Genomic DNA, 14,493 nt, shown 5'->3' with positions numbered 1-14,493 from the left:
AGCGTCCAAAACAGAGAGCTTCACTCCGATATCGGGTCACAAAAGAAGCTTTATTAGCACGAGCTTGTGGGCCACCAGCGCGAGAAGTAGCCGGTGACGGTGACCCCGAGTCTAAGGCTCGCAGGCCTTTTATGAGGCGGTTCTATCAGGGCAGGGGAGCAGGGTCATCCAGAGTGCAGACATCTGGAGGCCAGATGTCTCCCCAGTCTTTCTCAGAGTCTGGGTGGGTAAACGAATTCCAAGCTTATCTAGCAAGGGGTTATTTGGCAAGCATTCTTCTCAAGCAATTTATCTTGCAAGCACAACCACAGGTGGTCATCCTGCAAGCATCCTGTTAGCACAGCATGATGGGCTAACTTTTCTGGTATGGGGTGTGGGGGCAGAGTGCAGTATTTTCCACTGAATCCACAATTAGCAGAGCTGGTGGGGGGGCCTTGTTTCCCTTACAATGGCCTTTCATTCCCCCCCCTTTTTTGTGCTGACCTTTAATCCTAAAGGTCATTCCCTGGTATAGGCTGATATCTTTGTCTTAGGACCATCATTTTAACCCCGTCTACTTGGGAACGGACAAAGCCTGAAATCCGATTTAGGACATATGGTCCAATCATTAGTACTAGGAGCAGAACAATTAGAGGCCCAGTGAGGGCTGAAAGCAGGGTGGTCATCCAGGGTGACTTTTCATACCACCCCTCTAACCAGCTTTGGGAGCCTCATAGGGATTTTTCCCTTGCATCCAGTCTCTCCCTGAGTTTTGTCATCGATTCCCTTACTACACCTGTATGATCCGTGTAGAAGCAACAGTTTTCCTTCAGGGCAGCGCACAGACCACCTTCCTTTAAGAACAGTAAGTCCAGTCCTCATCTATTTTACAGGACCACTTCTGATAGCGAAGTTAAAGACTTTTCTAGGGCAGTAATGGAGGTCTCGATTGCTCTCAGGTCTTGTTGGACTGCCGCTTCTAGAATCCCCAACTGCCTAGGGCCTTCAATTAATGCTGCTGCTCCGGTTCCTACCCCGGCTAGCACTCCTGCTCCTAGCAACACGGCTAGGGTGGCACTGACAGGTTCTCTGGGGAACCTAGTCCTGCCCACAAAATGCTCCTTGAACTCTTCAGCTGGGTAATAGACTAGCCTCGGGTAGATTCGGACAAGGATACAGAAGTCTCTAGACTGGTTGAAACTGGCAACCGAGACACACGGGGTGAGTCCTGTACTGCATGCCCAATATAGGCCAAGGGCCAGGACAAGGAAGAGGGACCCATTTGTGGTTGTTATGTTCTCTGTGCGGGTGCAGAGGGGTCTCCCCGAGGTAGGAGTACATCCTAGACAGGTTCCCAGGCCAGTCACTTCAGGCAAAATTAACATATGCTTGGTCCCCCAATCACAGCTAGCCGAGGTGTTGTAAGTGAAACTTTCATTCATAGCCATCCCATCATAATAAGGAGGGCTGAGCTGAAGGCAGATCCAGCAGGACTCAGTGAGATTGGGATAGGTTGAATTCAAAGCCTGATATCCTCCTTTGATTAAGTTTATAAGTCTTTCTCTTGTCCCTAGGCCTGGGGGAGTTGTTGGAGGGTTTGAAATGTTTTTCGGGGGTGAGGGGCGAATCTCAGGCTGATAGAGTTTAGGCGTGGGCCCCTATAGGTCCGGAAGGACCGAGTTTAGGCTAATAGCCGGGCATACTAGTGTATTATCCTTGCTTAGCCTTATCTTAAAGAGAAGCCCAAAATCATGTCCGGGAGCATAGAATCTCAAACCCCAGGTCCGACCTTTGTACCATTCAGCTAGAGATGTGGATTTTTTTCCTTCAGTAGTGAAGGTTATGTTTAGTACGTTACACAGGGAGGTGTTCTGGCATCCCATGACGTGCTTACCCTTAGGTGCAAGGTCATCTGGGTGGAAAGGATGATGAACCAGATAAGGGCCCCTGGCTGGTTCAGGATAAGTGATGTTTCACCCTACTCGGATCCAATCCCATGTAGAGCTAGGTTTCCAATATGTGGTTCCAGTGGTTTCGCATCCCCAAGCCTTACAGTATAGGGATTCTGGTCCCCTGCACCTATGAATCTCCCCTCTTTTTCTACCATCTTGGGGGCATACATAGAATGACAAATAATTGAGGAGGCATCTCCTCCGGGGGGTGGCGCATCCCTGAGGCCTTCCATCATTCATTTTCCCTTCACTTGTTATGGGGAGTTCGCTACTGGGTTCCTTCCCCTGCAAGTCCCAGGTGTCTAGTCCGGCTGCTAACTGACAGATATCTGGCTGGAGTGTAGGCCACCAGGTTCCCAGCAGGTAGTCTGCGCTAGACACTGTCCACACCATATCTCCCGTCCCAGATATCACTTGCCAAGTTTGTGGTTGTGGCCGGTGGGGGTTTGTCTGGCCGGCTTCTGCACCTAATGCAGAGCTTGAGGGGATGCTCAGTCTGCTCCACAGTCCAGTCCAAATCAGCATCCAGGTCAGGGGCAGGGGCAGGTTTGAGATGGGAGCCATGAATCCAGGCAGCAATCCTGTCCACCTTGACTGCCGTCGGGGTGGTCAGCAAGACTTGGTATGGTCCCTTCCACTGGGGTTCCAAAGTCTGATGCTGGTGTCTGTGGACATATACGAAGTCCCCCACGTGGAACTGATGGGCAGCGCTGTCCCCGCTGGGTTGGTACGCAGTGGACAGTTGCTTCCACAGTGTATGCTGGACAGATGCTAAGGCTTGCAGCCTGTCAGACAGAGGGGAAGGCATGATTTCTCCTTGCTGGAGGGTTAGGTTCTTAACTGGGGGTGCACACCCAAAGAGCAGTTCAAAGGGGGTAAGACCCATGAAGGAAGGGGTATTTCTAGCTCTAAAGAGGGCATACGGTAGGAGCATTGTCCAATCTCTAGAGCCAGTCTCCATGGTCAATTTGGTTAAGGTCTCCTTAATGGTCCTGTTGGTTCCTTCTACCTGTCCTGAGCTCTGGAGTCTGTATGCACAATGCAGCTTCCAATCAATCCCCAGTACCTTTGTCAGTCCCTGACTTACCTGGGCCACGAACGCTGGGCCATTATCTGACCCAATTACCTGAGGCAGTCCAAATCTTGGGAAGATTTCTTCCAGGATTTTCTTAGCAACTATTGCGGCAGTCTCCTTTTTGGTGGGGTAGGCTTCTACCCATCCTGTAAAGGTGTCTACAAACACTAGTAAATACCTTAGGCCATATTTAGCTAGCTTTACTTCGGTGAAGTCTACTTCCCAATGCTGGCCAGTGCGGGTTCCTCGTAGCCTTTTTCCGGGGGCCAGTCTCCCAGGATATGCATTCACCTGCTGGCAGGCCCGGCAAGCAGCTACCACCTTCTCTGCCATTTGTTTCTTCTCAGATGGGGAGAGGGTCTTATCTTCTGTAGTCAGCTGGATCAGTTTTCTGCTGCCCAAATGGGTTAATTTGTGGATCCTTTCCAGAGTGTCTTTCAGAAGCTCCAGGGGTGGAGCCTCTTCAGGAGCTGAATCCTCTGGAGTTGAGGCGTGAATGGCCAGGCTCCTTGTATCCCAGAGGGCAGCCTCCTTTGTCTCTTGATCGGCCTTCCTGTTTCCCGCTGCCACTGGGGACTCCCCTTTTTGGTGCCCAGGGCACTGTACAATGGCCAGCTCTCAGGGCAACATTACAGCCTCCAATAGGGCCTCAATCTCTTTTTTATTTTTGATTTCTTTACCAGCCGATGTTAGTAGCCCTCTCTCTCGATATATTGCCCCATGCACATGCGCTGTTGCGAACGCATACCAGCTGTCAGTATAGATTGTGGCCCGTTTTCCTGCAGCCATGGTGAGAGCTTGCGTGAGTGCGTTCTGCTTTTTGGGCTGAAGTTCCTTCCGGGAGGCTACTAGACCAAATTACCCGATTTTTGTCCACTACGGCTGCTCCCGCTTTCCTCTGCCCCCCACTCAGGAAGCTGCTGCCATCCATATACCATATCAGATCAGAGTGGGCTAGAGGCTGGTCTGTTAGGTCCTTTCAGACCCCGGTTTCTTCGGCTAGGATGGCCTCGAAGTTATGGACTAGTTCGCTCTCACCCTCCTCCGGGGAGATTGGGAGGAGGGTGGCCGGATTCAAAAGGGACGGGGGCCCAAATGTGATGCTGTCTCGGTCTAGTAGCGTTGTCTGGTAATAGGTGGCCCAGGCATTGCTCAGCCATCGTTCGGGCGGCTGACGAACAATGCTCTCTAGTGCATGGGCAGCAATGATGGTCAGGTGCTGCCCCAGAGTCAATTTGTCCGAATCTCTCACCAGAGTAGCCGCTGCTGCCACTGCCAGTAGGCAAGTGGGCCACCCTCTAGCCACTGGATGGAGTCGTTTGGATAAGTAGGCGACGGGCCTTTTCCAGGGTCCTAGAGCTTTCACTAGTACACCAACAGCCACCCCCTTTTTCTCGTGGAGGTACAGAGTGAAGGGCTTACTCACATCAGGAAGGGCAAGGGCAGGTGCCGACAGGAGTGCCTTCTTCAGCGTCTCGAACGCTGTCTGGTGTTCCTCTTGCCAGACAAAGGGGTTCTTTTCCTTGAGTAAGGGGGAAAACGGCCCAGTTATGGCGGCGAATCCTGGGATCCATAGGCGACAGAACCCTGCCACACCTAGGAACTCCCGCAGTTGACGGCGATCCGATGGGGCCGGGATATTGGCCACCATTTTCTTTCGGGCGTCCGTCAGCCATCTTTTTCCTCCTTCAAGAGAGTAGTCGAGAAAGGTGACTGGGTTCTGGCAAATTTGTGCCTTCTTGGCGGATGCTCTATATCCCAATTTTGTCAAGGTACCCAGCAGTTTCTCTGTCCCCCACCTACAGGCATCTCGATTGTCAGTTGCCAGTAGGAGGTCATCAATTTATTGGAGGAGAGTGACCTTGGGGGTTGTCTCTCGGAACTCTCAGAGGTCCCGATGCAAGGCCTCATCGAAGATGGTTGGAGAGTACTTGAATCCCTGTGGGAGCCTGGTCCAAGTTAACTGCCCTGTTCTCCCTTTCTTGGGGTCTGACCATTCAAAGGCAAAAAGTTTCTGAGAGTCCGGGTGAAGGGGCAGGCAGAAGAAAGCATCCTTCAGGTCTAAAACTGTGTACCAATTTCATTCTGGGGGCAGCGTACTTAGAAGGTTGTAGGGGTTGGGCACTGTGGGGTGTATGTCCATTACCCGAGTGTTTACTTCCCTTAGGTCTTGGAGGGGTCTATAATCATTAGTTCCCGGCTTCCTTACCGGCAGGATCGGAGTATTCCAATCCGATTGGCATGGTCTTAGTATGCCAAGTTTTAGGAATCGTTCTATGTGGGGTTTGATGCCCTCTCTGGCCTCTCGGCTGAGGAGGTATTGTCCTACCTGAGCCGGAACTGCTGTGGGTTTTAAGGTGACAACAACGGGTGGCTGTTCTACTGCCAGTCCAGGTCCCCCCGTCTCTGCCCAAGCCTCCGGGAACCTGTGGGTCCATTCTTCATTTCCCAGTCCTGTGGGGACCATGGTCAGTTGGGCTGTGGGGATGGTGGTCCCATACAGTCGATATTCCTCTGCTGCTGGGAGTTCTAGAGTGAGGAGGCGGAGGTCCCCGACCATGAGATGGGCAAACTTTAATTCAGGTCCTTGGGCAAGTTATTTGGGCTCCTAATTTTGTCAGGAGATCCCTCCCCAGGAGAGGCGCGGGACAGTCAGGGAGGACCAGAAAAGAATGTTGCACAGTACCTTTCCCCAAGTTGACTGTTCTCTGAGTGGTCCAGGGTCTCTCTCTACTGCCGTTGGCCCCTTGGACCAGAGACTTGCAGGAAGATAATGGCCCGAGTGGTTGTTGTATTTCTGAAAAGACTGCCCCTGTATCTACTTCAAAGTCGACTGGGGTCCCCTCCACTTCAAAGGTTACCCGGAGCTCAGGGAGGGGTTCCAAACCCTGACTTCCTCAATCCTCAAAGGTCAAGACTGACCGGCCTCGTCCTCTTTGTTTTTTGGGGCACTCTCGGGCCCAATGACCCTCCTCCTTGCAGTATGCACATTGGTTAGGCTTTAAAGGCGGGCGACTTCCTCTGCCTCGAGGCCCTGAGTTGTCTTTCACTGCCACTGCCAGGATCCGTGATAAATTTCGATTTTGCCGCTTCTCTTTTTGTCTTTCCTTTGCTTCTCTCTCTTTTTCTAACCTAGCTTCTTTTTCCTCTGCAGTTTCTCTTTTATAATAAACCTTTTCTGCTCCCTTGACTAAATATCTCAAACTCAGTCCCTGCAAACCGTCTAATCTCTGTAACTTGCGTCTTATGTCTTCAGCTGACTGTCCTATAAAGGCCATCGCTACCGCCCCCTTCTGTTCTTCAGACTGTGGATCGAAGGGTGTATACCTCCTGTATGCTTCCATGAGCCTTTCAAGGAAGGCAGAGGGGGTTTCGTCAGGCCCTTGGAGAACCTCACCTACCTTGGCCAAATTAGTGGGCCTTCTGGCCGCCTCAAGGAGACCCGCCATTAGAGTCTGGCGATAGAGGGACAGATGCTCCCTATCTTCCGGGGTATTTGGGTCCCAGGTTGGTCGTCTTAATGGGAAGCACTCATCAATCAGGGTGGGGAGTTGAGTCGGTCACCCATCTGGCCTGGGGACTAGTTTCCTGGCTTCCAGGAGAATGCTCTCTCTCTCTTCTGTAGTGAAGAGGATCCCCAGGAGCTGCTGGCAATTGTCCCAAGTAGGTTGGTGGGAATACATGATGGAATCTCAGAGACCTGTTAATCTGGAGGGGTCCTCAGAAAATGGAGGGTTATTATTTTTCCAGTTATACAAATCAGAGGAGGAAAAGGGCCAGTATTGGAGAGCGGGCATGTCACCCCCGGCCCCATCATCGACCGTTCCCCCAATGGGGCGCAAAGGCAGTGTGATAGCCGGGGGTGCCTCATCCGGGGGCCTTGCTCTCCTCTGGCGGGTTCCCTGTGCTGGACCCGATGGGGAGACCAAGACATTGTTCATTCTGAGATTCAGGTAAGGGGGGTTGAGGAGGGGATGGGGTCAGCAATGGAGTCGATTGGGAAGGTTTTGTCGCGAGAATCGGAGCAGAAGTGAGTGAAGGTGCTATAGGAGCAGTCAGGAAGGGTCGGACCCACTTAGGAGGGTCAGTCACCAGATCCTCCCATACCCAAATGTAGGCCTGCTGGTCCGGGTGTCCGTGCGAACCTGGAATGAAAATCTTTTGTTTGACTGCCCTAATTATATTAAGATCAAAGGTACCATCTACTGGCCACCCGACTCCAAAGGTGGGCCATTCAGACGAACAGAAAGTCTGCCACTTTCCCTTCCTCACCTGAACCGCCAGGTTCGACACGCGATCCGTCACTGCCGACCAATGAGAGAGGGTTAGGGACAAAGGGGTGGAGGCAGACTGTCCCATTCCAAACAAGTAGAAACAGACACAGAAGGACACAAAAATCGAGACACAACACACAAACAAGACAAGCCGGCAAAATGGTAGGGAAAATGAAACCAAAAGATTGTCTATTGGCCCGGGCCATCTGAAAAATCTCCTAGACAAAAGGGAATCAGATGGGGCCCCTGTCTCAGGGTCCCCACACTCCAGAGCGTCCTCCAGAGCTGCAGCCTGTGGGTTCAGGACACGTCTGTCCCCCACCGTCCAAGGGTCCTCACAGGCCACTTGAACAGCTGCTTCCCCGCCGACTCACCACCGTCCTTACCAATCTTGGTGGGACCTCCAATTGTTAGGGTCAGCGTCCAAAACAGAGAGCTTCACTCCGATATCGGGTCACAAAAGAAGCTTTATTAGCACGAGCTTGTGGGCCACCAGCACGAGAAGTAGCCGGTGACCCCAAGTCTAAGGCTTGCAGACCTTTTATGAGGCGGTTCTATCAGGGCGGGGGAGCGGGGTCATCCAGAGTGCAGACATCTGGAGACCAGATGTCTCCACGGTCTTTCTCAGAATCTGGGTGGGTAAACGAATTCCAAGCTTATCTAGCAAGGGGTTATTTGGCAAGCATTCTTCTCAAGCAATTTATCTTGCAAGCACAACTGCAGGTGGTCATCCTGCAAGCATCCTGTTAGCACAGCATGATGGGCTAACTTTTCTGGTATGGGGTGTAGGGGCAGAGTGCAGTATTTTCCACTGAATCTACAATTAGCAGAGCTAGTGGGGGGGGCCTTGGGGGGAATTTGGTAATAGGTGGTGGCTGTGGATTGCTCTGCTTCTCTGATCTTTCAGCTTTTACCCCAATATCTGGCTTTGGGTTTTTTATTAAAAGACCATCTACGATTTGAAAACCATCTGGTGCTATACATGAATAAATAAATCTTTGGGGGAAAAAAAAGTGTGAGGACTTTAGTTCAGATCCCAAGAACCCACAGAAAAGCCTATACAGTGATAGTCAGCTGAAATCCCAGCTTACCTAAGGCAAGATTAGAGGCAGGGTACTAGAGGTCCCCTGTGTGTTAGGGAGGTCTCTGCAGGTATCACAGCTGGCAGGGACATGAAATGTGAAGAGGTGAAAATGAAAATGAGCTGCAGTCTGACTTGGTGAGTCAGACTGTGGCAACAGTTCTAGAGAGCCTGATGCTGTGGCTTAATTTTCTTACACATTCAAATGCAGTCAAACTTTGGGGTGGGGGGAGAAGTCTCCATATGATAATTCTCACAACAAAGCTTCAAGGATGGCCACATCAAAATTCCCATTCAAAATACCTGGTATAGCAAAGTACCTGAGACCTTTACCATGAGAATGAGTTCTAACAACAGTGCTCAGGGTGAGGCCCTGGCGAGGAAGACTTTGTGACGAGTTAAGGATGGGTTCTATGGGTACAGAACAAGGTACATGGGACCTCTTTCATAAGGATGAGTTCTACTCACTGAGAGACAATGTCTAGGAGTAGAGTCTAATTCTCCAGATGTTGGGGGAAATCCAGGTGGAGGCTGGCTCCTAATTGTAGCACATATTCTAATTGGTCTTAATAATAAAAACCTGGAGTCAGATATCAGGGTGAAAGCTGAAAGATAAGAGAAGCAGAGCAGCAGCCACTAGAAAGACTTCTTACCTCTAGGAATCCTCAGATTGAAAGAGCCGAGCTCCTGTCTCTACCCCACCTTCTCACTTCCTATCTTCACCCAGCCATATCACTTCCTGTTTCCTCCTCCCAAATGCTGGGATTAAAGGGGTGTGCCTCCTAAGTACTGGGTTCAAAGACATGAGATCCTAAATGCTGGGATTAAAGGGGTGTGCCACCACTGTCTGACCTCTAGTGGCTAGCTCTACACTCTGATCTCCAGGCAAGCTTTATTTGTTAGAGCACAAACAAGATATCACCACATTTCCCTCTTTTTGTCTAAAATTAAAAAAAAAAAGAACGTTGTGGGCTGGGAAGATGGCTCAGTGGTTAAGAGCACTGACTGCTCTCCCAGAGGACCCAGGTTCAATTCCCAGCACCCACATGGCAGCTCACAACTGGCTGTAACTCCAGTTCCAGGGGATCTGAAACTTCACATAAATATACATGCAGGCAAAATACCAATGCACATAAAAATAAATAAAGTTTAAAAAAAAAAAAAGAACATTGTAACTAATATAAGAAAAACTATATACAATAAGTACATGTTGGGCCCTGACCCCCTTTCCTTGAGTAGCTGTTGCTTTGCTTGCCAACCTTGAACAGATGTCCTCCCTATGCTGATTCCCTGCCCTTTCCTTCCTCCTAACACAGCTTACCAGAGGTTCCTTGTTTGTGTAAACAGCTAGGATGCAAGTATGTAAAACATCTGTAGCGGAACTTCTGCCCTCCCAGGTTCTCCACTGTGCTTAAACCTGTATTTAAGGCCTCCTCCCTCCTTCAATAAACGACATTCCACATTCTGCTGAGACGAATGACCGGCTGTCTTGTCTTGTTTTTAATCCTCAGCCCCTCGCTTGGACATGGTGAACAGGTGGTAGCGTGGGCGCTACAAATACAATAACTATATACAGTATATACAGGCAATAAATACACCAACAATGTCTAGTCCACTAACAAGTGACAAATTCAGAGAAAATACTTCATATCTATCCCATCTTGTTGAGTCCAAAACGTTGTACTTAATTCATTTTCTATTCTAACTTGCATTACCAAAATTATCTTTTAATGTCTCTCAACTTTGTTCACTTTATACCTCTTTAGTGAATTTCTTTTCTGAATCTAGTAACAAAGAAAACTATAACTATAAAGTCTTCAACTCCATCAGATATTTGCAAAGGAAATAATATTACCTGAGTAAGCAGGAAGTGCAAGCAAGTGACTTCTAAAAAATTTGAGAAATGACAGAATCAGCTGGCTACCTGGACAGTCACCCAAGGTTCCTTTGCAACCTTGGGGCATCTATCTTTGGCCTACTGGTCTAGAATATCTGACAGACTTATCTGTGAAGCAAGATTTCCTGAAAAGTTGTCCTACTTTGTCTTGGCAAAGTTCAGTAGACCTTTCTTTTGTGTCCTGCTTGTCCATTTGGACAGCACACTGTCAGCAGTGAAGACAAGGGCACTTTCTTGCCCAGTGGCTAACTTTTGCCACAAAGAAAGTAAACTCCATATGGAGTTTCTTTGATGCCCATTATCTTCTCTGGAGAAGATTGGTGCTGCCAGGAGCAGACATGTTTCATTGTCATTAAAAAAAAGAAAAGAAAGAAAAAAAAGAACCTGTGTTATTAAAACATCTTAAATTCTGAAGATCTCTGAAGTGTTTGAAGAGTACCTGTCTACCTAAGATATATCTCTGTTGACCTTGAAAACATACCTAACATGACCACAAGTTTAATTGTACTAGGTTATTAACTACTAACCTGTATTTCTTTATTATCCTAAATAGTTTGTAATAGTAACTTTCAAGGACTAGCAATTTGCATTACATTGTTAAATGAGTTGTATAGGTACAATATCTTGTAGAAGATTAGAAATGTATGTACAGTATATTCTAATAAAAATAATCTCAGGCTGGGCGGTGGTGACATACACCTGTAATCCCAACACTCAGGAGGCAGAGGCAGGTGGATCTCTGTGAGTTTGAGGCCAGCCTGGTCTCCAAAGCAAGTTCCAGGAAAGGCACAAAGCTACACAGAGAAACCCTGTCTCGAAAAACCAAAAATAATAATCATCATCATCATCATCATCATCACCATCATCATCTCACTTTGTATCAATATACAAAGATCCATATCAATGTAAAATATTTAAAACAAGTAGTTGCTTTTTAAAAGTAGATTCAATAATCTATCCTTTTATCCTATCATTTTATACCCCCTTTTTGCTTTTCAAAACAAGAACCCTGACTCTAAACTTCTTTGTTCAGCATTTTCCTGACCATTACCAATAACAACTTGTAACCAACCACCCTAAACAATGACAAATATCCATAACCCACTGAATGACCAAAAACCACTCACCCCACCTCTTGGGAATGTGGGCATCATGTTCTTCCATTTACTTCCTCTGTCTGGGGGCAATGACATCTTTAGGGGATACTGAAAGGAAAAAATTGGATTAATTGTCAAGTTCTGGGAGAGGCAGCTGCATTATTTGTTGTCTGGTCTCTGCATAATGGGAAAGTGCAAGGCTTGTCTCAGGTCCTGGCTAGGATAGTCTGTGAGGCTGGATCACCTCAACTAGCCACCTCGAGATTGCCCTGAGCAGTCTGTAGTCCAAAGCCAATCTTTGTGTGGTATTTGTCAGCTTAGTGGCATTATCATAGTCCTGGTGGAATCATCATTGTGGGACCCCATCCTCCTTTTGGAGACTTCAAAGGTTGCTGTTTGGCATGGTCATAGTTCATTGCAGAAAACTTAAACATTTTTAATGTCATATGCAGTAGATCTCAAAGAGGTTAAAGGATCAATATTTGTTATGACCATCCAGAGTACAAAGACTTAATTCCTAGTTACCTGATAGAGCCCCAAACCTGAAATCATGTACAGGAAGCTAAATGAAGACTTTTTTCTAGAATTAGTTAGTACTCTACATGACCATTATATCATGACAAAGTTTAAAATATGTATTAATTTTATAAATTTGAGATAATATTTATACCTTAAGAAAAGCTTTAAAGAGTCATAATAACACCAAAGGTTCATGAGATTAGTGGCAATAGAATAGTCCCTTAATTTTGGTTTTCTTATGAACCACTTCAGGTGGTTCTTCTGACATGAGACAGAGATTTTGGGTTTTACTTTAACAAGCATGTTTGGGTTTAGAGAAGGAGAGAGCCACACTCCAGATCCAAAGCCAGCTTTAATTTTCAATTGAACTGAGACTACAAAAAGATCATTTGCGGCCGGGCGGCGCACACCTTTAATTGCAGCATTCAGGAGGCAGAGGCAGGCGGATCTCTGTGAGTTTGAGGCCAACCTGGGCTACAGAGTGAGTTCCAGGAAAGGCACAAAGCTGCACAGAGAAACCCTGTCTCAGAAAAAAAAAAAAGAAAGAAAGAAAGAAAGAAAGAAAGAAAGAAAGAAAGAAAGAAAGAAAGAAAGAAAAAGATCATTTGCATTATGTGTCAGTAGAGAAAAGCAGAAACAAACATTTGGGAAGTGTAGTGGGTAGCCATTCCAGCTTTAATCTGGAAGTTCCAAGCCCCACTGAGGCTTCAGTAACTGTCATGAAGCCCCAAGATCTGGATGGGCCAGTTCTCTTGGTTCCTGGACCCCGGGTGCTGGAGGTAGACGGAGCAGAGTTCTCCAGAGAACACCGCCGTACTGTGCCACACCTTTCCCAGACCCTGTTACCTATCCCTTCACTTGTAAGTTACCCCACAAAATAAACCTCCCTTTTAACTATGTGGAGTGTCCTTAATAATTTCACCAATAGGGAAGACATAAAATTTTATCCTGTTGGAGATGTAATCAATAGGACTTTTTTTTTTTTTTTTTTTCGAGACAGGGTTTCTCTGTGTAGCTTTGGAGCCTGTCCTGGAACTCACTTGTAGACCAGGCTGGCCTCAAACTCACAGAGACCCACCTGCCTCTGCCTCCCAGTGCTGGGATTACAGGCGTGTGCCACCACCGCCCGGCCAATAAGACAATTTACTCTTCTTCTTGGTACATTTTTTTCCTGGACAATCTGTCCTTTTTCTTCACATGTCTCATTTGTCCAGTGGTCTTCAGATTCCTTAGCTGGATGCCTTCATTCTCATGGAAAGATAAAAACAAAACCCTTCTGCAACCTTAATTTTTCAGAGGTTACCTTTTGGAAAGTTATATTTGATCAAATAAAAAGCATTTGTTAATCTTAAAGTTAGTTTAGATGGAACAGCCACAAAGAGAGAGAGAGAGAGAAATACACTTAAAAATGAATGAATGAATGAATGAATGAATGAATGAATGACAACTGTGAGCTCCAGGGAAAAGAGAAACTTGTAAAGAAAGGAAAATAATCATAACTTTGGCAAGTAAACAAATATTGAACTCACCAAACATATTTTGGCAGTCTGGGGAGATGGGGATTGTGTGTGCAGGGGGCAGGTGACAGAAGAGTTAAAACTGTCTTCTATAGCAGAGAATCGCAGGATGGTGTTGAAAACAGAAACACCAAGAAGCAGTGAAACCAGCATATTTCTTTAGAGATATGGAGACAAATAAAATACAGCCAGCTACCAGAGTTGAAATGAATGTTCTGGAAATGTGTGGCAAACTGCCTTCTGCCTCCATAGGAAAGTTACTACCTGTGACCTCTTTCGACGATGTGCTTGTAGCCAGGAAGATAGCTCAGTCTGTAAAGTGTTTGTGCAAGCAGGAGGACCTGAGTTCAATTCTCAGGACCCACAGAAAAGTTAGGTGTGGCAGCGTGTACTTAGGATCCTGATACTGGGGAGAAGTGTGGATAGGCGGGTCCCTGAGGCTGGGTGCCCAGCCATTCTAGCTGAACTGCTGAGCTCCAGGTCCGGCAAGAGATTCTGCCTCAAAAAGAAGGGGGAGTCCGGGTTAGTGGTGCACATCTTTAATCCCAGCACTCAGGAGGCAGAGGCAAACAGATCTCTCTGAGATTTGAGGCCAACCTGGTCTACAGAGCAAGTTCTAGGTTGGCCAAGATTACATAGAGAGATTTTGTCTCAAAAAACAAAAATGAGGGGTTGGGGATTTAGCTATGTGGTAGAGTGCTTGCCTAGCAATCACAAGGCCCTGGGTTTGGTCCTCAGCTCTGGGGTGGGGGTGGGGGGTAGGCAAACTAACAATAACAACAACAACAAAATGAAAAACCACAAAACCAGAGAGCAGTTGAGGAAGCCACCTGGTATCAACCTCAGGCTTCTGCACACACATGTGCACACACACAAAGAAGAGTGTGAGCTTCCTGACTTATGGACCTTATTACTCTAATACATGCCCGGCACTCTCCACTTGAAGATGCACTTGAGTTATATGTTAAAGTGATTATGCAATAGCCATCTGCTACCTGAAGCCTCTGTGGCTTCCCACAGTACAGAACATTATGCTCAGAGGCTGCTGATGCCTGTGGGATTTTCACTGGAGGGCCTGGCCTGGCCTCTGATAACTCCTCCC

Source organism: Onychomys torridus, chromosome 2, assembly GCF_903995425.1.
Source record: "Onychomys torridus chromosome 2, mOncTor1.1, whole genome shotgun sequence".
Lineage (NCBI taxonomy): Eukaryota > Metazoa > Chordata > Mammalia > Rodentia > Cricetidae > Onychomys > Onychomys torridus.
This window is presented reverse-complemented; position numbering follows the sequence as displayed.